The sequence below is a fragment of the Gopherus evgoodei genome, chromosome 7 (assembly GCF_007399415.2).
Source record: "Gopherus evgoodei ecotype Sinaloan lineage chromosome 7, rGopEvg1_v1.p, whole genome shotgun sequence".
In the NCBI taxonomy this organism is placed as follows: Eukaryota; Metazoa; Chordata; order Testudines; family Testudinidae; genus Gopherus; species Gopherus evgoodei.
The window spans coordinates 44,931,077-44,957,521 of NC_044328.1; the positions used below are offsets into that span (position 1 = coordinate 44,931,077).

At 42.0% G+C, this 26,445-nt stretch overlaps 1 pseudogene; it reads right to left on the reverse strand.

Annotated features, from left to right (window-relative positions):
* Positions 1–17,773: 17,773 nt before the first annotated feature.
* The window catches only part of LOC115654475, a 39,631-nt pseudogene continuing 30,959 nt past the window's right edge, over positions 17,774–26,445 (reverse strand).

Below are 26,445 nucleotides of genomic sequence, written 5' to 3' on the forward strand. Positions count from 1 at the left end.
CTAACCCTAGTGTGGGAAGCTCTACCCATAGGAACTGTAACCCTAGCTCGAAGTTTCCTACCCTTAGGAACCCTAACCCTAGCTGCAAGCGCCCTTCCCATAGGAACTCTAACCCTAGCATGCGAAGCCCTACTCATAGGAACCTTAACCCTAGAGCAAGGCACCCTACCCATAGGAAGTCTAAACCCTAACCCAGTTCCCTACTCTTAGGAACCCTAACCTTAGAGTGGGAAGCCCTACCCTTAGGAACTGTGTCTGTAGCTCCAGTACCCTACCCTTATGAACCCTACCCTAGGGCTTGAAGCCCTATCCATAGGAACGCTAATCCTACCTCCAAGTGCCTTACCCATAGGAAACCTAACCCTAGCTCCAAATGCCCTATCCATAGGAACCCTACCCTATGGTGGGAAGCCCTACCCATAGGAACCTTAACCCTTGCTCCGAGTGCCCTACCCATAGAACCCCTTACCCTACTGTGAAGCATCCTACCCATGGGAATCCTACTCCTAGCCTCCAAGTGCCCTTCCCATAGGAAACCCTACTCCTAGCTCCAAGTGCCCTACCCTTAGAAACCCTAACCCTAGGGTGGGGTGCCCTATGCTTATGAACCCTAACCCTAGTGCCAAGTTCCCTACCTATAGGACCCCTAACTCTGGGGCGGGGCGCTCTACCCATAGGAACCCTAACCGTAGCTCCAAGTCCCTTACCCATAGGAACCTTCACCCTAGATCCAAGTACACTACTTTTAGGAACCCAAACCCTAGGGCGGGAATCCCTACCCATAGGAATCCTAACCCTAGCTCCACGTGCCCTATCCATAGGAACCCTTACTCTATGGCAGGGCTTCCTACCCATAGGAACCCTAACCCTATTTCCATGTGCCCTACCCATTGGTTCCGTACTCCTACTCCATGTGCCCTATCCTTAGAAACCCTAATCTTAGGCTTGGAAGCCCTACCCATAGGAACCCTAGCCCTAGGGCCATTATTGATATAAACTGGGACCATGCTGAACAAGGTTTGCAACCAAGGTCCTGTAGTGGCACCAAATCCTATGTAAAGGGGGTCATATAAGGTGTCTAAGACCAGGTTATGGGTTACTGGTTATGATTATGCTGTCTGTATCATTTTGTAGTTGAAGTTATAAGTATTGGCTCTATACTGTCTGTATTTCAATTTGGTGCTGCAGTTCTGGGACAGATCCCAGACAAGTTGGTGTTCGCTCTGCTTAGCCTGCTTAATGGCCCATTAAGGACCATCAGCTACACAACTGACCCATTGAGAGGAGGCAGATATGCCTTGTAGCTCAGCAAAGTATGGCAGGGACTTGCCCATGTGATTCCAGACTCCATTTTGCTGTAACTTTCCACAGTAAGAACAAAGATGTGTTCTTACACCTGGAAGTGCCTATATAAGGATGATGCCTCATCTCCATCTGGTCTTCAATCCTGCTTCCTACCTCTGGAGGGACTTTTCTACAAACTGAAGCTCTACACAAGGGACTGATGACCCATCACAGCAGGGGATGTTCTCCAGAGACTTGATTTGAACCTGCAGTTTACTCCATCACTGCTACAAGCCTGAACTAAGAACTTTGCCATTACTGTATGTAAATTCAGCAAAGAATCCTGTGGCACCTTATAGACTAACAGACGTTTTGGAGCATGAGCTTTCGTGGGTGAATACCCACTTCCTCAGATGCATGTGACATGCATCTGAGGAAGTGGGTATTCACCCACGAAAGCTCATGCTCCAAAACGTCTGTTAGTCTATAAGGTGCCACAGGATTCTTTGCTGAATTTACAGATCCAGACTAACACGGCTACCCTCTGATGTATGTAAATTGATTCCATTTAACCAATTCTAGCTGTCACCTCTATCTTTTTCCCTTTATGAATAAACCTTTAGATTTTAGATTCTAAAGGATTGGCAATAGCGTGGATTTGTGGGTAAGATTGATGTGTATATTGACACTGGGTCTGGGGCTTGGTCTTTGGGATCGAGAGAACCTTTTTTCTTTTACTGGGATGTTGGTTTGTCATAACCATTCATCCCCAGGACGGGTGGCACTGGTGGTGACACTGGGAGACCTGGAGTGTCTAAGGAAATTGCTTGTGTGACTTGTGGTTAGCAGTGGGTTTGAAACCGAAGTCATTTTTGTCTGGCTGGTTTGGTTTCCCCTTAGAGGTGGAAAAAAACCAGCTTGGGCTGTGACTGCCTGTTTGAGCAATTGGTCCTGAATTGGCACTCTCAGTTGAGTCCTGCCAGAACGGCATCGTCACAGTGGCGTAGTCGGCAGGATCCACAGAACCAAGTCAATTAAGCTTTGGGTCAGAACCCCACGCTATCCAAATTTTAAATTTTGGAATTGAGAGTTTGGTTGGTTAAAGATCAGTGACCATGAGCCAGAAAGCATCAGCAAAAGCAAAGAAATTGCAAGCCCTGATGGACAGCCTGCAGTTTGAATATGAGCAAAAACTGGCAGAAATTCGAATGAAAGAGAAGCAAGCCTTGGCCCAGCTGGAGAAAGAGGCTGCTGAAAGAAAAAAGGAGGCTGAGGAGAGAGAAGAAAAAGCTCGTAAGGGCATCTGGAACTGCTGGCTGCTGAGGAGAAAGCTCGACAAAGGCAACAGGAACTGGAACAGGAGACTCACAAGAGGCAACAAGAAACTGCCAGACTTCAGCTCCAAGTCAAAAAAGCAAGGGAAGAACAGCAGAAACTATATCCTCTTGAAAGGCCAGTTTATAACAATGTTGGTATGTTGTATAACTCTGAACAGTTGTCTGGGTGTAATCAAATGTACCCCAACACTGCCACCTTTTATGTCAATGCTGTTACTGTGGGTTCAGTAGAAGGTGGCTCCATAAATTGTGCCAGTGCTATGTATGGGAGTGGTAATGGAAAATTCATAGAGATGTAAAGTCAATGGTAAAAGCTGTTTAGGGCAAATGATGGCATCTAACATCACTCTTGTTAAGCAGATCTGGTCAAAGAGGAAGATTATTTACCAAATCAGAGTGTGAATGTTGTGATCCTCTATGAGTTTACTGTCCGTGTGCCTTTAGCCAGAATCCACCTCGAATGGAATGGGGCTAAGCATGAAGTTATAGCTGGGGTAAGGAAGTTATTGCCTAAAGATCTTTAATTGGGGAAAATATTAAAGCTTTGTTCAGTTCAGGTAGCCAGTCACAGGACAGGAATGATCTTACACCTGTGTCTATTGTGGGCAATGGTTTGCCTGAGGAGGGTTGCTCCAAAGGTTTGTCTGTGCAAGAAAGCAGTCTGTCTGTGAACGGAGTTTCTGAATGTCTGTCTAATGTCTCAGAAGTGAATCTGGAGTTAGATCAAGAGCAAAAAGATCTCATTGGGGAGGAAAATGTTTCTCAGGAGCAGATTAAAATAGATCGTCAGGTGGAAGCCCTAACTGAGGAAGGAAAGGGTAGATTTGTAATGGGTAATGGATTGATGGCTAGTACAGCTTGTAAAAGTAAAGCAGAAATGGGTAACTGTGGTTTGCTGGAAGTAGCTCAGTGTAGTGAAAAAAGCAGCAGCTTATCTGTCGGAAGTGGCAATGTGCCTGGTAGGAAGAGTTTGGAGGAGCCTTGGCAGCCTTGTAAGCCGATGGCTTTGTCTAGTGAGCAGTATGGGAAGACAAGGATAGTGAAAAATGAGTGTCCCTATCCCTTACCTGTTTCCTGGGTGGAGAAATGTGACAGAGAAGGAAATGTGCCTGTGTCTGTCAGGGGTATTGACTTGCCTATGGAGGAAGCTACCTCAGTCTCCAACCAGTTGTCTGTAAACAGTCTGGTGTGCTGGGACAAGGGAAAGGAAATCCCAAGCTGTGTGTCTGGTGGAGGAGAATGTGTCTCCAGCTCTTCTGTGTCTGAGCAGCAGACAGGAGGTGCCTTTCAGCCTGTGATGGTTGTGGGTAATTCAGTTGTCTTGGAGTTGGTTGTAAATACAGCTAAAGCCCAGGAAGGGAATGGTCCTAAGTTTGTGTCTGCTGGGGAGAAGGCCCTGTAACTAGGGTGCATCCAGTTAGTGTCTTAGCAAAATCCCAGAGACCAGACAATTCTGGTGCTTGTAGTTTGCCAGTTGTTAAAGTGTGGTTGGAAAAGGGTGTAGCAGCTCTGTCTAATCAGGGTGATACCCTAGCCAGGGCACAAGGAGAGCAGAAAGGTGATTTAATTGTGTTATCTACTGACAGTTTAACAACTTGTAGCAAGAAGGAAAAGATTCCTGAACCTGTTCATGGCCAAGAGAAGGAGAAGGCTTCTAGCCTGTTAGCTGGAAAGTCTATAGGTTTGCCTGGAAGGGGATTGTGTAGGAATCTGCCTGATGGACCAGAGGTGATTCTGGATGTAAGTGAGACCCAGAAAGAGTCTGTGGGTGCTCAGGAAAGTGTCCTTTAGAGCAAGCCCTGGGTGAAGAGGGTAAGGGCAGAAGTTCTGAGAGGGGTGAATTGCTGCTTAGAGAAGCTCCTAGGGAAAGGAACCCTCCTGGTGACCTGTGCAAGCAGTTTACTGCAACTGGAGGGTGTGAAAGTGATTTAATCAAGGAAGTTTCAGTTCCTAACAGCCAGAAATTTTCTGTTGTGAATGGATCCACTGACTCTCCCATTGAAATATCCAGTGTGGGTAGCTTTGAAAAGATCTCAGATGGAGTATAAGCTGTTAAGAAAGTTGAGGAGCCCTATAACCCCGTGGCTGTGTGTGTGGCCAGCTTGTTGGGAAAACAATGGTGTTGGGACAGGAATGCCTCCATGCTAATTCTGTGAGTGAGCAGTCTGTGCTTCAGGATCTAAGGACAGATTTGGTTGCTGGTGTTTCAGAGCTAAACGGTTTTATGGCTGAATGCTAGGGTTAGGGATTCCTATGGGGAGAGTGTCCCACCCTAGGGTTAGAGTTCCTATGGTTAGGGAAATTGGAGCTAGCCTTAGGGTTCCTAAGGTAGTTCACTTGGAGCTCAGGTTAGGGTTCCTATGGGTAGGGCACTTGGTGCTAGGGTTAGGATTCCTATGGGTAGGGCGCCTCACCCTAGGGAAGGGTTCCTAAGGGTACTGCACTTGGAGCTAGGGTTAGGGTTCCTATAGGGCACTTGGATCTGGGGTTATGGTATCTATGGGTAGGGCTTCCCACCCTAGGGTTAGGATTCCTAAGGGTAGGGCACTTGGAGCTAGGATTAGGGTTCGTATGGGTAGGACTTCCCGCCCCAGGATTAGGGTTCCTAAGAGTAGGGCACTTCGAGCTACGGTTCGAGTTCCTATGGGTAGAGCTTCCCGCTCCAGGGTTAGGGTTCCTAAGGGTAGTGCACTTGGAACTAGGGTTAGGATTCCTATGGGTAGGGTGCCCCACCCTAGGATTAGGGTTCCTGTGATTAGGGCACTTGGTGCTAGGGTTAGGGTTCCTGTGGGTAGGGCTTCCCGCTCTAGGGTTAGGGTTCCTAAGGTTAGGGCACTTGGAGCGAGGGTTAGGGTTCCTATGAGTAGGGTACCCCACCCCAGGGCTAGGGTTCCTAAGGGTAGGGCACTTGGAGCTAGGGTCTATAGTATAAGATGTAACCATGTTTTAACAATGCTGAGGAAGAACCATTTTTTCTCCAAAAGACTTGACTTTTTAAAGCCAGAAGACTCCTAAAGTTATGTTATCACACAGCATCGATATCAATCTCTTTCCATTGCTGTTTTTAAAATAAACATATATAAAAAGTGATATATTCATACTAATATAAAGGTAATCAAATTGCAGATTTCAGATTATTGGCTGATCATGCCAAGAGGTCAGAAAAAATCCCCTTCCCCCATGTATAGCAATGTAATGTAACAAATACTCTTTCAAGTAAGGATGTCCAGCACCAAAAATCCTAGTATATTATGTGGGATTTTCACTTCCTTCTGAAAATAGATCCCTGCCTCAATAAATCTTTGATCTGATCTGTGTAATAAACTCTACTGTTAGTTTCTTGGGGCTGGAAACTCTCATTTTAGTCTGGAAATACCAATTTCACACTCCCCTGATTTTATCTGGGGGGATAAGACTGAGATTTGTAACAGATACCCAGAGAATGATAGAAGCATAGGCCACTGGCAGAAGCAGAATCCCAGACTCATTTAATTAGTCAGAGACTTCTCTATACTTAAGTTTATCATTCGATTGAAGGAAGACAGGAGTTCAAGTTTTGGGGATGCCCTGCTTGTGTTCAGAATATTTGAATGAACACACACACACACTTCAAACCATCCCTAAGTACCACCTTTAACTACCAATAACATTTAGTTCCATACTCCGGTGTACTATAAAATTATCCCAGGAACAAAATAAAAAAAGGAACCTAGATACTTTAGTACACACTTAAATTGACAGGTGTCCTGAAAGCTCTTTAGCAAAGACATCCTCAGAAACATCATATCTTGACATATCTATTATAGCAATGTCAAACTGAATGCTGAAATGGGACTTCTAAAAGAATGCTAACAGTAAATGTTTCCCCTGTTTCTTTCCACTCAAAGTTCCTCCCCATCAGCTTTCTGATGTTTGTCAGCCTGGGACATGCTCAACTGGGCAGCATATTGAGCAATTAATTTTTTCATATTTCTCTATTGGCAGCAAGCCATAGTTAAAGAGCTAAACACCTGCTAGGTAAAAATACTACTTACTGCTTATTCCTGCTGTAGTTTGCTGAATTAAAAGTTCTTTATTTGAAAGCTGTAAACAAAATCTTTTTCATCTTTCAATAAAAAATGTGAATCATGTTCTCCAACAGTGTAACTTCGTTGTGATGAATGAAGGCATTGCTATTGCTCTAATCATGATAACATATCAGCTGGTTTCAGACTCAATTCCTTTTTGTCTACAATTTAATGACCATGCAATTATTTAAATTTCAGACTAACAGACTGGGCTTTAGAGATACAATGCTGCTCCCTTGCACTGAAAACACAAACTTGAAAGCAATTGAAAAGTTTCTAGACCACAGTTTCTGAATGTATAATAAAATCTTTAAAATTCAGTCTGCACAAACAGAATCATGCCTGCACTAAACACAGATGCTTCATTTAAAAGTTGAGTAGCAACAGCCAAAGCATTACTTAATTTCTCAGTGTGTGATTACAGTACAACTCAGGAATCCTTAACAGGCCCATGACTTAAACTTGGCTACATTATAAAATCACTTCTCTCTCTGCTAGAGGGGTTTTTGGTGTCAGTTTTGGGCTGGTTGGGAAGACGCAGGGAACCCCAAGTCTGAGGTCTAAGATCCTTGCCCCCAGAGGGACCTGGCTGAGGGGTCCTGGTTGTACCTACAAGCCCTGCTTGGGACTGTGTTCCTGTTGTCTAATAAACCTTCTGTTGTACTGGCTGGCTGAGAGTCACGGTGAATCGCAGGAAATGGGGAGTGCAGGGCCCTAACTCCCCCACACTTCTTAACAACTCCCTAAGCTCTTTTTGGTTTAAGTTAATTTCCTGCAGCATTACTGCCTGCAGCATATGTGCCCTTCAGGCATTTAAACAATTTCTTTCTCATGTCACTATTTATCCCATTCATTTTCCACAATCAGCTACAGTTCTAACATCACTGTCCTTAACCTTCCTCACTGAAATTTTGATGAGGCACCTATAGGGACAGCACCTTCCTTGTTTACCTTCTTTTAATCATAAACCTGATTAAGCTTTCTAAAGCTTTCTCTGTGAGCTTTTCTCATATTTTCCCCAGCAAGCTCCCTCCCTTGAGCAAATTGTCAGTCATGTGATTTATCTGCTTAATTAACCACTTAAGTTCCAAGCACCATAATTTTCATTCTTACCATACTTTATAAGACCACAACCAGGGTGAGGTGGCCATGACCTATCAAAGATATCACACAGAGAGCTGGAAATAGACTCCTGAATTCCTGACTACCAGAACTTTGGATTAGCCACACTTCCACTCTCTCTTATTTTATCTTCAATGTTTTCTCTCATGCCTCTCACTCTCTCAGCTCTCCACCTCCTCACCACCACCACCACTACTCTCTCACTTACTGGTTCCTTCTCCCCCACATTGTCTGTCTGCTCCTTCCTACCATGATGACTGGCTCCTGGGAGGTTGGAATATATGGTGGCAGCAGATGACCCTTCAAGGCCAGGAAACAAGCGAGCGAGAAAGCCTGAACCAAACCAGTGTGAACCAGCTCTTTCTCCTCCTCCTCACTTCATGCCTCTTCCCTCTGTTGCACTCTCGGAGTCTGTATTGGGACAGTGAAGAGAAGAGGGGGAGGAAGTGGCAAGCTTTGACTGACTTTTCAACAGATCTGAGCTGAGCCTCTAGCCACTGAGCTGAGCATAAGAACTAGAGAGAACAATTCCTAGCTCCTCAGAACTCTTCTGGTGAGTCATTTGGGCTGGGATAAAAGGCAGACCAAAGGCAGTGTGAGTGGGCAACAGTCACACTAGCTGAGTGATACCTGACAGGTAATTCATGGTCCAGATGCTGCTGCCAGTGCTCTACTGATTTACGCTCAACCACAGAGGACACAGAGTCTTTGAGCCCGGCAGGCTGCCATTAAGCAGGGAAGAGGAGACTTCATCCCTGCTGAGTGAGCGCTTGTGCGAAATTTTAGTTGAAAGCAAGCTTGACAGGCTAGGCTGTGAATGGGCAGAGATTAGTCTTGTTTACCCAGGAAAACAGACACTCCCTCTAGTCCCATTTCCTTTACTTCTCCAGGCTGTCTCCTTTGCTATGGTCCTGAGGGCTGGCTGGCCCACCTATTTCTTTCTTGTAGCAGATGTGAAGAGCTGATGTCCTTCTCCTTGACTGCCCTGTAAGCATCAGCTGTAGGCCCACAGCTGAGCCACTAGACAGTGTGCTGCTGTGTCGCTCAGTGTCTGAGATTTTTCTTAAAACCCTACCTCCAGGAGACCTTTGGTTACTTGAAAAAGTCAGTTTTAATTTAAAAAACCTAAGCTTTAGCCCTCTAATTACAGAGAAAAATCTGGAAACCATGAGTCCTAAAGGCTCCAAAGCCAGAAGGTAAATAAAACCCAATCTTCATTACTTTTTGAAAACTCATGATTTTGGGGACCTGTATCGTGATTTTTATACATTTGAGGCTGGCACCTCACGTCTGGAGACGGGGTTAGAGCAGAGACAATACAGACGTTGATGGCAGAGAGCTGCACAATGCACATCAAAGGGGGGGAGACTTTGTGGTCCTGCTTCCTCACTACCTTGCATTTTCTGTGTCCTTTACACCTAAACAGATTACATGTAAAATGCTAATGGATCAGAATTCTCCATTCACTTACACCAGTATTACCCTTTTATACTCAGTTTGCACAGGTGTCAATGACTACACAAGCTGCAAGGGTCGTGGAGAATCTGGCCCCTAAGGAGAACACCACTTTTCATCTTCTTACCAAGAGAACCACCCCTTGGGAGCTAACCAATGGTAAGAGAACTTACACAAGGGAAAGGACAGAGTGCAGGGACAGAGTGGAGCAGCAACTTCCCATCTCCCCAGCCCTTCCAATAAACAATTAGGTCAATTGCATCCTTGATCACAGAGCTTCATTGTTTTTAATTTATCTTCTTATTTTGCCTCTTTCTGTATTGCTTTTATTCAAGGGAATCAGTTCTCCACCCCTTTGCACCAGTGTAGCTCCATTGATTTCAGTTGTTATAACTGATGTACAGCGGTATAACCGAGAGGGAAATCAGGCCCTAGTGTTGCAATTCTCCCCATCTTCTACTCACTCCTTTTCCAAATAGCATCCATCCTCCCTTGCAAAAAAGAAAAAAGTTTTTATTTAAATCTCTGTCCAGTTAATTTCTTTCTAATTTAAGGTTTGGATTTTTTTAATCCTCTCCTTTCAAAAATATGAAGTTTCTATTCTTTTTATATTCATAACCAGGCATGAAAGAACAAGATTGCAAATACAATAGTCAGTGTTTTTTTTAAGTTCTTGTGTCCTTTTGTTTGCCAAACTGCTCCCAGAAAAATGCCACTTCACCACAAGAGTAAAAGCTGACATTGAATTCTCTGCTACCTGACAGATGTATCATAGCTTATAATTGTGCAGGAGACAGTCCTAAAATATTTTAACAAAGTTCCAACAACATTATCCATAGTGAGACATTTGCATGTGTCCCCTGCATAGTGCAGTTTAATCACGTATCTTTGCAAAGGCATCCTAGGATAAAGTTTCCATTGCAAGGCATCTTCCCCAGAAGCCTGGTCTTAACGGACTGATGACTGCACAAGTTTTCTTCCTAAACAGCCCTTCAAGAGACCCATGTCTGGAAACAGACGACTTAGCTCCTTCCATTCTGTAATTTATTCCTTCATTGCTCACTCACAACTGGATTTTGTGCTCCTTCATCAGAAGACCCCACTTCAGATTCTAAAAAATGCTTCTTTTGAGCTATTTTTCCCTCTGGTAGACTCATACCTTTAATATTCCCCTGGGTGGAGGTCCTTAAAGTGAATGGAGCCCGGCAACAGAGGAGACTGAAGCATTACCCCCTGTCCACTTACAGAGGAAGGGGACACTACAGGTATTGCTGCTAAACTGCCTTTTACCCCTACATTTCTGATACAATCCAACTGTGGCAGAGATCCACTGCATTCCTTCCCCTCCTCTGGACCCCATACTGAGTTGAAGTGGTGGACATGCTTTGCAAACCACTTCCCAGAGTAAGGGAATGTAGTTTCACCACCTTCATACCACAGGCTCCTGTTGGCAGTTGCTCCCCAACAGCCGGCAGCTGCAACGCAAATTTTCCCCTTTTCAGTACCTACACCTATTATCTGTCCCTTCACCCCAAATCCTTCCTCACTCCCATGTCAGCTTCCCCACAGGCAGTGGTGAGCTGGAGCCGGTTCCCACCGGCCGTTCGCGGGAACCAGTTGTTAAATTTAGAAACCCTTTTAGAACCGGTGTAAAAGGCTTTTAAATTCAACAAAAGCTCCAGCAGCTCCCTGCCCCGGGCCCCAGCCTACCTTACTCCAGCTCTACCTCTGCCTCCTCCTCTCAAGGCTACCCCTCCGGGCTTCCCGCCAATCAGCTGTTGGAAGCCTGGGAGGGCTGAGAAGGAAGTAGCAGCTTCCTGCAGGTGAGCTGGGGCGGGGGGCACGAGGAGGGCTCTAGGCGCCACACGTCTCCAGCCCCAGCCCCAACTCCAGCAGACTAGCTGGCCGGCGCGGCTCCGGGCCGGCCCCTGATTCCGGCCGGCCAGACGGCATGGCTCCAGGCAGCGCGGTAAGGGGGGCAGGGAGCGGGTGTTGGATAGAGGGTGGGGGGATTAGAGTTGGGACTCGGGGTGGTCAGAGGGCAGGGAACAGGGGAATTGAATGAGGGCAAGGGTCCTGGGGGGGGGTGCAGTCAGGAAGAAGCAGGGGTTGGATGGGGCTGTGGGGGCAGTCAGGGGCAGGGGTTCCAGGGGCAGTCGGGACAGAGAGAAGGGGTGGTTGGATGGGGCAGGGGTCCCAGAGGGCCATCAGGAATAAGAGGAGGGGTTGGATAGGATGGCAGGGGGCAGTTAGGGGACAGGGAATGGGGGTGGATGGGGCAGGAGTCCCAGGGGGGCAGGACCCCCTCATGGAGTGAGGAGGAGGGAACTGGTTGTTAATATTTTGTCAGCTCATCACTGCACACAGGTATCTCCAGCCTATGGGCACAAACCCCCAGGCACCCACAGGAACAAAACTCATAACATCAAGTGATGGCATCACAAGATCCACCAATCTGTGCACAGTAACTTCTGCATCAGTTTCCAAACAAACTCACTCTTCCATCATCACATCCAGAGAACTCGCTGAAGGAGACACCTTGGCAGGAAAAGGAAGTGAGAACTCTCTCTCTCTAGCACACTACCATTGTGTTTGGGTTCCTAACACAACAAGAGAATGTTTAAATCCCCCAGGAACATGTATTTTCACTGAAATCTAAAGAAACATCATGAAAACATTTCTTCTTGTATTAAGTTTTGAGGACCACTACATTTTGGCCCTACACTCCTTTACATGATTCTTCTAATCCTATATAAAACTGAGCTCCCAAGACTAGATATTCTGTGATTTGCTATAATCAGGGATTTCTGAAGGATTTACAAGTGATCCTATATTCACTTCTGAACACTGGTTTGTCAGAGTTACCAAGGGAAGCATCTCAGTACTGATCTATTACACCCACTTACATTTGCTTCTGACTTAGAATCTAGAGTAACAACCTTCTGGTAGCCAGTGTACATCCATTCATCTAAGGCAGGATAAATAGCAAGGAGGAGCAGGGAAATGGGAGAGGAAGGTATCTTTGAGACCATTCTTTCACAGAGTCATAGGTCTTATCTGATCTCCTTCACAAGCCAATGAACCTCACCCAGTAATTTTTGCATCAAGCCTACAATTGTCAGCTCTCCTGTCACCAAGAAAAAAAAAAGTGGCAATTTCAAGAAGCAGGCAAACAGAGGGAAGACACTAAAGAACCTGAAGCACAAAAAAACCACAAAGATATTGAAGGGGGAAAAAACAAAATGAAGGAATCACAGAACACAGACAACTTGAAGTAACTCACTTTATTCTAAATCTGCTGCAAGAGTTTATATGCTAGTTATATACATAATTAATCTGCATACTTTTTCAATGTACTGTGTGCTGGATAACAGATATTCATCTGAAGTTTTTTTATTTTAAATCCCAGCTAAAGCAAAAGAAGGTATTGCTGTGTAAAGGATTTTAGTTCAACTTCTTAAAACATGTACATGTGAGACTGCAAGTTTGCAACATTCCTTTCATGTTTTATGTTGGCATTATCAGAAACAATGAACCATATTGTTAGCTGGTTATAGAAGAATTTATCTTATTTTAGCGTAAGCTGAAAGTAATGAAGTGTATAGATCCTAAAAGCTGTAGCTAACAGGCTCTTTAGGAAATCACTGTGAAGTACCTCGCCTCGCCTTTCCATAGCCCAATAGCTGCCAATCCTCATCTCTTTAGAGAAAGAGAGAGCGAGAGACTGCAGGTCAGAACCTTGTTCATTATTTCCCTACCCACCTTCAGAAATCAGAGCCTCCCCTGCTGCTATGACGTGTCATTGTTCTGCTGGTGTTTTATCATATCTATGTGGGCAGTGTTTGGATTCACGGTGCCCCTGCTGCTTAAATGAAGGTTAGACTAAATGTGGACTAGAACAATGTCCTTGGCATTTTGAGATCTCTTTAGACAATGATTTCCATTTACTGTGTGAGTAGCATTTTGCAATCACATGATCAGATTCCGCAACACCTACACTAAGTGTAAAATGAAGCCACAAAAATTTTATATTGTTGGCCTAGCATGTCACACTGCAGCTGAGGTGTGCGCTACTCAGCTCCAGTTTTCTAAGGGCTTATTTATATACAAAAAAGAGGGAAATAGGACTTCTCTAATCTAAAATAAAAGTGTCCATACAAAGGTTTTGCACCAGTTTGACTATACTGATTTTGTTAAATTGAGACTCAAACTGTATAGGTCAGGGGTCGGCAACCTTTCAGAAGTGATGTGCCAAGTCTTCATTTATTTACTCTAATTTAAGGTTTTAAATGCCAGTAATACATTTTACATTTTTAGAAGGTCTCTAAGTCTATAATATATAACTAAAATATTGTTGTATGTAAAGTAAATAAGGTTTTTAAAATGTTTAAGAAGCTTCATTTAAAATAAAATTAAAATGCAGAGCCCCCTGGACCGGTGACCAGGACTCAGGCAGTGAGAGTGCCACTGAAAATCAGCTTGCATGCTGCCTTTGGCACGCGTGCCATAGGTTGCCTACCCCTGGTGTAGATCAACCCTTAGGCTCCTACTTCCCAACAAAGTAATATGCTGTTGCCGGTACACACATCTCTAATCCATTAAAGATGATGATAAAGGGACTGTTAGGTTTTTTTTAGATAAATGAATATTACATATTTTACAGGAAAATCCTACATATTTTAATAGAAATCAAACCAACAGTTGTATAAATAAAATAGGGGCTCTATAAAAGTGATTCTTTAAACCTAAGAATGTATCGTATATCACTGGACCATACTCTCTCCCCTCTTTGAGGGGACTATAATGAATCCCCCCCCATTCACAATGCCAGTGGGAGCCGGCCAAGACCCATCTCCCTCCAGTGGGAGCCAGTAGCTTTTCCACTGAGTCCCACAGCTCCATTCAAATTCCTCTGCACTTCGGGGTTCCCCGGTACCGATAGTCCAGAACACACTGCACTTCTCACAAGAGCATTCTTCACTCTGGGACATAAATACAAGTTTAAGCCCATTTGTACAGGAGTTTAGCAGGACCCAAGAGAGGTTATCAGGTCCCAGCACTGTCAGGTGAACATTGCAATTCTTTCCCTAAAGGCCACAGTCATTTTAATTCCTCTGATCCTGGGTTGGGTGTGGACTCAGGATGTGGCAGCATTGACCATTTCTGTTATCGCCAGTTAATACCTACTTGTTTTTAAATATTCACGCTAACATTATGGCCTGACAATTGCTAATATTCCTATACAAAACTAATACAAATCAAATATTCATCCTCTGTCATATATAGCCGGGATACTTTTGAGTCAGCTGATGTTGTGGGATTGCTATTGAAGTTAAAATTGGCTATGCAGGGATCATGTAATTATTCCCGCAGCAACATTTGAACGTATATAAAAAAGATTTGATGCAGGTCACTAGTCACCAACTACCCACCTTTTTTCAGTAGGGAGTACTGTACGGTATGTTTGAATTAGTACCTATAGCTCTGAAAGAAGAAACCCACTCACCCTATCTAATGTTTTTCTAAGATGGTCATCACTACATGATTTACTTGTTTCTTTGAAAAAGTTGGTTCCAAATAGTGCCTGCTTATTATACTTAAAGTAATTTTCTGTGAAGACTCAGTATTTCATGGGAAAATCTGATCAAGTGGTATTGTTAAATCTGAACTAAGTTATAATGAAAATAAATGTAAAATTATTAAACTACTTGTGGGAGATCATGAAAACATGTATGTGATGCATTCGCTTCTGTTTGTAATACGATTGCATGAGTAGTGTGTTCTAAAATATTAAATATGCATTTACCTTCTCCAGCTAGCCCAGAAACAAAATTGATACATTAGCTCGTTAGCAAGTGAAAATCATTTTCAATTTCATTAGTTTGTTTTATTTTTTTCATGCATTTGGTAATTTCAATATGTCACAGTGAAAGATGCTATTGACCAGCTTTTAAAAAATATATAGTGAATGCACTGTAGCTTAAAAAATGTGATTCATTGTTGCTAGGGTTAATTTTCAATCTTATTTCAGTTTTTATATTATGGTTAACATGAAGCCAACTATTTAAACACAGTGCACAATAGTTACGGATGAATCCAAGCCCCTGCTGTCAGCACAAATGCTGTGTCTTGCTGTGCTCCCAGTACAAGTACACAGGATTATGTTTAGACAGAGGATTAAGAGGGTATGGAAGCAGCTGAGATTGGAAACCAGAGATTTGCCATTTTCATTCTTTGTGCTACATATTATTTCATTTCATTTGGCAATCCATTAAATAAAAGTGTGATTTTTTTAAGTCACACCCAAGGGTACTGACTATTTTCAAGATTTCTATAAATCTCAGCCTATTTTACTGTCCATGTCCCACTGATAAATATCAAACAGGCATTCCTGTTTCATCCCCCACTGGTTGGCACTTGCCCATTAATAAACCATCTTTATCAACTGCCTGGCTGCTGAGCTCAGGTACTACTGATAGGTTTAAAAAGTTCACATCAGCCTGTGTCTCTGCTGCTCACCCCATGTCACTAAAGAGTCATTTTTGAAGTGAGCAACAAAACATGTTGTTCCCACAAGAGTTAATTTAGCATGATTGGAGACATGCAGATCAGCAGCCACGGGACTAAGAAAGATGGAAAGAAACATTTCCACAAAATGGAAACAATCTGATTTTTAAAATTTGAATGGGGAGGAAAGACTAGAAGGAAAACAAGAACCAGAGAAATTAATGTGGCCTTGTTCTAGAAAACATTCCTGGGACATGGAGATTGAAAGAGGTGTAATGGGGTGGTCCATCCCTTTAAAGGCTGGCAGGGAGCTAGGGTGACCAGATGTCCCGATTTTATAGGGACAGTCCAGATATTTGGGCCTTTTTCTTATATAAGTGGCTATTATCCTCCACTCCCGTCCCAATTTTTCACACTTGCTATCTGGCCACCTTACAGGGAGCAGTGAGCCCTGTTCTGAAAAGAAGCACAGCAGGCAGGTGCTGGGAAGCGGCTAATCCAGCAAGACAGCATTCTGTGATTGGATCTGATTCACAGGTGGAGGCTATAAATAAGGGCTCCAGGCCATGAAAAAGCCTGAGACCAAAAAACAGCTGAGAATACACTCTCCTATGGGCTGCAGCTGATTTTTGTACAGTACATCCACTTTCTAACCATATGTGGGGTGCACTGTATTATAACTAGTCTGGAACCAAGACAGTAGAAATGTAGTAATTAGTCCATTACTTGCAGTTAACTCACACAATTAACTCAAAAGATTGTGATTAATCATAATTTTAATTGCACTGTTAAACAATAGAATACCAATTCTATATAAGAAAAAGGCCCAAATTGAAATGTATTAAATTTTTGATGTTTTTCTACATTTTCAAATATATTGATTTCAAATACAAAGTATACAGCACTCACTTAATACTATTTTATTACAATTTGCATTGTAAAATGATAAACAAAAGAATATTTTTTAATTCACCTCATACAAACACTGAAGTGCAATCCCTTTATCTTGAAAGTGCAACTTACAAATGTAGCTTTTTTTGTTACATAACTGCTCTCAGAAACAAATAATGTAAAACTTTAGAGCCTACAAGTCCACTCAGTCCTACTTCTTGTTCAGCCAATCACTAAGAAAAACAAGGTTGTTTACATTTACAAAGATAATGCTGCCTGCTTATTGACAATGTCACCTGAAAGTGAGAACAGGCATTCACATGGCACTTTTGTATTAAAAAATAAAATATAAAGTGAGTACTGTACACTTTGTATTCTGCATTGTAACTGAAATCAATATAATTGAAAAGGTAGAAAACAATCCAAAATATTTAAATAAATGGTACTCTATTATTGTTTAATGGTACGATTAAGTTTTTAATCTTTCAATTAATTTTTTCAATCATGTGATTAATCGAGATGAATTTTTAATCACTTGACAGCCCTAGTAGTAATACATGTTTCATTGAACATAATGTTTCATTGGACAAAGTTAATTAATTTATTCCAATTTGTATATCTATTTTAAAAAACAAAAATGAACAAATATACCCACTAGAGATGTACAGTAACAGAATCTCGATACTCACTGAGGCAGACCAAGCTAAGGCTAAAAACCCCTAAAACCCTGAAAAACTGGGTGACAAACACAGGTTAACATCAGTGGGGTAGGAGATCAATTAAGCACTTCAAAAGCTGATTTTTTGGGGAAAAAAATTACATTTATGTGACCTGCTCTATCACACTATGTATGGCATTCGGTCATGTAGCAGCAATGAGTCTATTGTAACAACCCAGAATATAGTGCTAACTAGCATGAGGATACCCCAACCTCCACTCAAGTTGCTGTGGGTCAAAGATTTGACTTGTTCTGCACGGTGGTGGTTCTAGTCTAGCTGCTAGCTAATAGTGGGTATTTCTTATTGGTCTCCACCCAAGTTATTTTGTGTAGTCATTGAGCAAAATCTCTAATGCACTTGTACAAAAGTACTTAAATATTTATCTTTGTTTTTAATTTTCTCCAACATTATGCAATCTTTTTGCCACAGCATAATTAGGGCAGCTCCCTTTCCACTTCCATCTTCAGACAGCATGAAAGTCACATCACACTGAGGTGCCATTTCTTTCACTGTTTCCCGTAAAATCCCAGAAAAACTAAAAGAAAAAAACACAACACTTTACAATGTGTAAAAGGAGTGATCATTTCTACATGTTTATAAATTATTTAAATCACCACTTATTTAATTGTGTATTCTGAAATTTTTAGTTAGCTGATTTTATGCTCATGATTATCATACACGACCACCATAATGTACCCCCAAGAATAAGGGATCCTGAGTGCATCCATGTTGTTCACATCCTCTCTTCACTAACCCAGACAAAAAAGGTTTGTTTCACCTATGGGAAGCAAGGGGCCAAACAAATAAGAGCGCATCAAACAACATCTTCCTTTGGTTCTTCCCCCGTCCCTTAAGTATGTTCTGCCTCCTACAACAGGAAACAGAAACAAATTCTTCCATTCTGTGAGATCGTGAGAGAAGAGGACCCATTTCCTCAGGGGGAACCATGTGTCACTTAATGTTGTTTCTCTCTCTAGCACGGAGTAGCAGGCAACACTGGGTTCCAGATTCTTTTAATATAAAGAAGCACTGAGGCCTTCTGTGGCGCTACTAGTCTAGCCAGCTCTTTGCCATCTCACCCATTGTACTTTATGGGAATTTCACTTTGCCTGTTCCAAGGGGTGCAATAGTGAACATGGAGCTTTTTAGGCGCCAAGGGGTTCTGATGATGAAGTCCCATCAGGAGCTAATGCAGGAATTTGTACTACAGGTAATTCAGAAGAGAAAAGAAGGGAAGAAGAGATGCCAAAAGATAGTACACCTCTACCCCAATATAACGCCATCTGATATAACATGAATTTGGATATAAAACACAGTAAAAACTCTGGGTGGGCGGAGCTGCCTGCTCTGGCGGATCAAATGAAATTCGATATAACGCAGTTTCACCTATAACGCAGTAAGATTTTTTGGCTCCTGAGGACAGCGTTACATCAAGGTAGAAGTGTAGTTAAATCTATGGAAACATTTCCATAGCCTAAGTTGGTCAGTTGGGAGATGGCAACTATAAATTCCTCTCTATAAAATGTGTGAAAAGTTAACGTAATCTGGAAACATTTTAACTGCAAACAAAAAAAAGTGGCACTTCCCATCTTGGTCACAGTTTTTATTCAGTTTTCCTACCTTCCCTACCATCATGAACTGAAGAGATCAGAGAAGCCTTATATTTTAGAAACTACTGAGGATGATAGGCAGTCTTCCTTCTGCAAAGCAGGTCTTCTGATGCAGCTAGTTTGGCAGCAAATTCTACATCTTCCTCTACCCTCGTTAGACCTCATTCACGGAACATGGATGTAACCTTCCATTTGAACAAGGCCACCTCTTTGGCAAAAATTTGGCCAAAGTCATCACCAAAAATGTTAAAGGTCCAAAATGCCAAAGATTCATTTAGAACCATTAGAAACTTCTTCCATTATAGGTTTCCAGCATGAAGATTTCCTTTTGACTGAGATTGGGAGGGGGGCCGGGTTTCTCCCCCAACTGGAATTTTAATACATTTTAAGCATCCAAAAGGCCATAAAAAAAGGAAATGTTAAGGATAATACATGTGCTAAATGAACCAGAGAGTACACAGTGTTTGACAGATGCAGCTGTTGGCTTGGCACAAGAATAGAGCTGACTTACTATAAATTAATGAGATGATAAATATGCCTTTATTAGTTAACATATATATTGTATTCTCTTCTAGGACCAACCAGGTCAGCGCCTGTTGTATCTAGGCATTTATGCTGTATAAAAAGAGTTTAGGTAGTTTCTAAATGTATTTAACTAAAAAGAGAAACCTTAATTTCTTGCTTACTGTGGAAGCTAAAAGATTGGAAACTAGCTCTTCTGTGTAACTCAGAATCAATCATTATAACCTCAGCAGCAAGTTTCCCTTTCTTCAGTCAAGCTGCTTTGAACTAATACAGTACAAGGTGGCACTGCTTTGAGGCTCTCTCTTGGCAGTTTTCAACCCTTAAACCAAATTAATAAGTAGACTTCAGGGATGCACATTCATTTCTTGAGGATAACCTTTCAGTTTCTATAATCTAAACAGACTATTGAATACAGTTTTGTTTGTTTTCTTAATGGACTCTTAAGTCAACACTAAAGCAAAGAAGGAACAAAAGTACTCACTGCGGGTGTAGTTTGTATAAAGTTCCATCCACTCCAACAGTGATTTTCAAATGCTCTAGATTTCTGTTTTCTCTCTTCTTCTCTACTATAGCAGCCAGTCCTGCTCCACATAGGTGGGCTGCTCTCTTTGAAACAGCGCCACACACCTCCTTTACGATAATGCTGTCATCACAAGTGCTGTCCAATCCAAGCTGCTGCAGAATTCTTCTAACCTGAAGAAGGGCGAGCCGGTCACTGTGTTCATACAAACACAACAGCAATTTTTGGTTAGGAGATACTGTGCGTACTTTTGGATTTTTAGTCTTACAAATGAAACCGAATTGTTAGAGATTAGCTCTGAAGAAAAGCCCAAACACCCTTAATTGGGAGGGAGATTCTGATTGGAATCCAAATCCAAATTTTACATCTTGAGCCCTTCTGTAATTGCTATGAATACCACTTAAGAGGAATGAGTTTTTAAAAGGCACAAATAGCTGTTTGACACTTCTCATTGAAAATCAGTAGGAATTAGGCACCTCACTGCCATTTCTGCCTTTGAAAATCTACCACCAAAGGGTCACAAGTCAGCCACCCTATTTTTTTTGGCATCTTTTCCTTCAGGATCAAAAAGTGATTTTACTCTGAAGATCATGGACAAGCACCCACACACATGCATACACATGTACATTCAGCGCACAGTTCTTTTTTATAATCCATTATTAATACTCTTTTTGTAAAGGTAGTAACACTTGAGTGCCTCAGCAAACACTGTGAATGAGATAAAGGCTGTGCATGGTGGTAGGATTTTTAAGATGATATGGTTAGGAGTGATTATCCCCATTCTTACCTAACAATTACAGAATAGTTATGCAACTCCCTCCCTACCCCTGCTCCTATTTTTAACAGCCTTCTAGGAAGGGGATTACTCCATGTTTTTGTGGGGGAATCACAGAATCATAGGACTGGAAAGGTCATCTAGTTCAGTCCCCTGCACTCATGGCAGGACTAGGTATTATTTAGACCATTCCTGACAGGTGTTTGTCTAACCTGCTCTTAAAAATCTCCAGTGATGAAGATTCCACAACCCCCATAGGCAATTTATTCCAGTGCTTAACCACCTTGACAGGAAATTTTTCCTAATGTGCAACCTAAATCTCCCTTGGTGCAATTTAAGCCCATTGCTTCTTGTCCTGCCCTCAGAGGTTAAGAACAATTTACCTCCTCCTCCTTGTAACAACCTTTTATGTATTTGAAAACTGTTATGTCCCCTTTCAGTCTTCTCTCCATACTAAACAAACCCAATTTTTCAATCTTCCCTCGTAGGTCACGTTTTCTAGACCTTTAGTCATATTTGTTGCTGTCCTCTGGACTTTCTCCAGTTTGTCCACATCTTTCCTGAAATGTGGCACCCAGAATTGGACACAATACTCCAGCTGTGGAGTACAGTGGAAGAATTACTTCTCATGTCTTGCTTATAACACTCCTGCTAATACATCCCAGAAAGCTTTTTTGGGATGTGGGGGGACAACAGTTTTACACTGTGGACTCATATTTAGCTTGTGATCCACTATGACCCACAGATCTCTTTCCACAGTACTGCTTCCTAGGCAGTCATTTCCCATTTTGTATGTGTGCAACTGACTGTTCCTTCCTAAATGGAGTACTTTGCATTTGTCCTTATTGAATTTCATCCTACTTACTTCAGAACATTGCTCCAGATCATTCTGAATTTTAATCCTGTCCTCCAAAGCACTTGCAGCCCCTCCCAGCTTGGTATCATCCACAAACTTTGTAAGTGTACTCTCTATGCCATTATCGAAACCTCTGATGAAGATTCTGAACAGAACCGGACCCAGGACTGATCCCTGAGGTACCCTACTCGGCATGCCTTTCTAGCCTGATTGTGAAGCACTGATAACTACTCTCTGGGAATGGTTTTCCAACAAGCTGTTCACTCACTTTATAATAGCCCCATCTAGGTTGCATGACCGTCTGATAAACAAACAAATTAAGAAAATATGAGACAGTATCCAAAGCCTTACTAAAGTCAAGATATACCATACCTGCTGCTTCCCCCTTATCCACAACACTTTTTACTCTGTCAAAAAAAACCTTGGTTTGATATGATTTGTTCTTGAGAAATCCATGCTGACTATTACTTATCACCTTATCATCATCTAGGTGTTTATATCCTCCATTATCTTTCCAGGTAGTGAAGTTAAGATGACTGGTCTGTAATTCCCTGGGTGTCCTTATTTCCCTTTTTTATAGATAGGCACTATATTTGCCCTTGACTATTGAATATTGCCATAGAATATTGCCTAGGGGTTATAGAAGGGATTGGGGCCAAGACTCTTATAAAATGATGAGTCTCGATGTAAACCTGGCTGGTCACTTAATCTCTCTGTGCCTCAGATACTCTCTTTAAAAGGATATAATACTTACTCCACATAAGCCACATAGCTATGCCAATATAAGTTCCCAGTGTAGACCAGCCCTCAGACAAATTCCATTTCCTTCAGTTGGGAGCAGTGCCCAGGGAAAGATTTCAAGATTTGGGCCAGAATTTTTGTCACTTCCTGACCTCAATAGCTCCTATTTGCACAGAAGCAATTGGCAATGAAAAAAAGACAGAAACCACCTCACTCTAATGAATTATTTTACCTTTCAATATGAGACAGGAATTTTGTTTCAAATATTCCTCTTGTCCTGAGCGATTCTGAAATCTGACCTCTGAACAGAAGTCCAGTTTGGTTAAATCAATCAAAATTTGCCTCACTATTTCACCCAAATACATTCCACTGGTCATTTTTTCATACCTATTTACAAAACAATAATACAAATAATTAAAAGATGGCAAATTCTGTTTAATACCATTGGTAGTACACCCCCTAAAATATTTAAAACTTGGGTAATTCCACTACCTAAAAGCACTGTTGCTTGGCTGTAAAAAAAACCAACACATTATATTACATATATTTCAAATGCAACACTAGTTACAATATTTCATGTTCTAAAGAAGATAAAGAAATGAGAAAGAAACACACAAAAAATTAAATATAATGCATTGATTGATGTCCAGTTTTAGGTTAACTAACATTTTACCAAGCTTCCCCCACCTTTAACATTGGTGGCTGATATAAATTAAATCCAGATAAGTTCTGGCCTTGCAAAACCAAACTCAGCCTCCTCAACTCATTTTTTGCAGGATTTATTTTGAAGTTTGTTTTTAATACAAAACTTTCATAATTAACCTTAGTTTGGAAAGTATTCACAGTTGATTATTTTATCCTAGTGTCAAGCCAAGTGGAACAGTAAAGTGAAAGGATGACAGGACGACACAGTCATGCTTATGTTTTGCATATGTGTCTTAAAAGATTTCTGTTTGCAAATCACCTGTTTTAGCAATGTTGATGTGGGACAGAGAAATAATTTAGTCCAGATATAAAGAACATAGGCAATCTGCATGATTTATAGTTTGGCAAATGAATTACGATACAAAATCTCCTTGTAAATTACTTGTTTAAAAAAAAAAAAAAAAAAAAAAAAAAAAAAAAAGCAGTTCAGGTTCAGGAAAGTTGCAGTAACCCATTCATCATCTAAAAACAACAAAATCAGCTTTACCTCTGTTTCCCAGGATTTAATGAACCCTCATCCACTTCTTTATCATATTTTGTTCTGATACTATCAATGCACCATTGTCACAAATCCTCCCCATTCCGTGTTAATGCACATTCTCCCTTCAGTCCCTTCCACGATTTCAATATTCTTCATCTCTTCCATGTAGCACACGTTGCTACCTGTTCCTGGAGAAAGCAACAGGGCTTCAGTCACATCTAGTTAGCAGAGTAGCTGAAACGCATAGAAGGAAATCATGGTGTCTACACTGTGAAATATTTAAATGTCACTACTCCTGAACCAGATCCGTATTACAAAGATATCCCAAGATCTTAACAGAAATCAGTGTCAACAAGTGGCCTTTCTGATAGTATCTTCTACATCATTGAAATACAAACATTCAGAACTGAGGTAGGTTTCCACAGAATTTGCCATAGAAATTAAGAGTACTGGAGATTTCCTATTACTTGCAATGCCCTCATGGGAAGCTCACTGGAGAAAAGGAGACGGGGTAGGAAGGCCCAGAGTCAGGTGACTGAATACTACCCAAATGATATTTGCATCACATTTTGCAGGCCAGACATCTCATGCTACTGTAAAAGTTATTTGGCTCAACTATACTTTGTTTTATCCCATGTCATATGTGCTTGTTCAGTGTTGCTACACACTGGCCAGGCATCTTTATCTGCCTAACTACAATGAACCCTGAGTCCTTTTATTTGGAGGATATACCAGTTTCACAGCTCATCTCTGCAGGTGAACACATTCTCCAAAAGAACATAACATCTGACTCTAAAATAGTTAAGCGGGCAGAGCATCATCTTCAGTGCTTAATTTGTGCCAGGGCTGGGTCCTGGCATCTCTGGGCCTTTTCCACATCAGTTATGAAAGTAAATCAATTGCTTAAGCCCTGGCACCTCTTCATTGTGAATTAAGCACTAATCATCCTCCTACATATTAAGCACAGTCTCTAAGGATTCTCTCATTATATTCTGCTTTAAACACCTTCCTGTCCTCAACCACACATAAGGCTTACAGGGCTGGCCACTAAGGGTTTGTCTACACTGCCATGTTAGAGCATGGCCATGGCAGACATGGGAAGTGCAGTCACATCCTATCGCTGGGGGAGAGCTCTCCCGGCCATTAAAAAAAAACAAAAAACACCCAGAACGAGAGGAGGTAGCTTTATCGCTGGAATCCAGCACTGTCTATCCTGGCACTTTTCAGCACTAAAACTTGTTGCTCAGGGGTGTGTTTTCTCACACCCCTGAATGACTAAAGTTTTAGCACTGAAAGTAGCAGTGTAGACACAGCCTAATTGTAACACTACAGGAAGAGATGAAACTTCATCCAGAACATGTCACAGCCTTTCCCCCAGCTATATTCACAGCCCCAGGGTGGTGTATTAGAAACAATAAAAATTACAAGCCGTCACTTTAAATCCTGGTCCAGCTTGCAGGCTAGAGACTTTGTAGCAAAAGTGTGTGATCAATCTATACCTCGCAGAGTCAGTTTGCAGAAAGCTAGAGTAAGGTGGGTGAGCTGTGCTGCTCTGTTTTAGTGATCAGCCTATTTGTTTCCCTCCGTTTGAGGGTTTTTCTCTGTCCTGAATTCTAAGAAATAAAGTAGTCTTATTTTAAAGCTTTCCAGTAGAAAACATTTAATGTTTGTATCCAATTTATCTTTTGTAGGTTGTGAAACATAACACGCTATCAGTACAGTGATTGAAAATTAGTTAATTCCCGTTCTCCTACATCCTGGGGCAGATCATTACCACTGAGCTATCAAACCAGCACAATTCTCCAAACATTAATAGTTCTTATGACAGACTTTATCTGTTTCAATGGTAAGATTTTTTTCTATCACAAATCAAACTGATCATTTAAATATTTTGCTTTCATTTTAAAACAAGTAATTTGACTAGTATTTTACCTGCAATAAAGCCAATTTCACAATTTGGATCTCATAGCCACATGTCATCATTGTCCCAACAGTGTCATTTACCACTGCACAATATCCAAGTCAAACTCCTGCAAAGGAAATCATATTATTTAGAAAGAGGTGCAACTGTTTAAACAAACCAAATAGATAGGAATAGAATTCCTTACATTCTGCGTTAATGGCCTCTCGTAGCATATCAACAACATCCTCTCCTCACAGTCTGTTGCCTTGAAACCTTTTGTCCACTCCACAAGTGCTCCCTGTAACAAAACAGGCAACAAAATGACAAATGTAGTTAGATGTGAATCCTGTGCACTGAATGGGCAGGGTTCTGGAAAAAGTAGTATGTAAGCATGTAATTAATGACTATCATTTATACAAGGGGCTAAATTAAGGTTACACAGGTAACCTTCATTCTGCCATTTCCTAACATTTGAGTGCTTGACTTTTGCAAACTTAATAATGTTTCTCTTACTGTAGTTTTTTTATGTATAATATACTTTCGGCCTGTGTAAAACCCAGCTTCCACTGTGCTGACCTCCATTTGCAAAGGCGGATTTACCATGTAATAAACAGTGCGGTTGGCACAGAGCCTCAGTGACAGGGGGCGCCAAAATGAAGGACAAATCTCATCTGACAACCTGCCCCAGGCTGCCTGCATTCCATGGCGAGTGGCCCCATGCCACTCCCTGGAAATGGCAGCTGCTGGCATATCTCTGCATGCCCCTGGGGGCAGCTCCGTGCACTGCCCCCCACCCCAGGCAGCTCATGAAGACCCACTGCCTCCTCCCCCCAAGGGGCACACAGAGACGTACCAGCAACAGTGCAGCAGGGCTAAGGCAGCTCCCTGCCTGCGTTGCCTCCCTCTCTCTGCGCTGCTACCAGAAGCAGCGGCACGTCCCTCCGGCT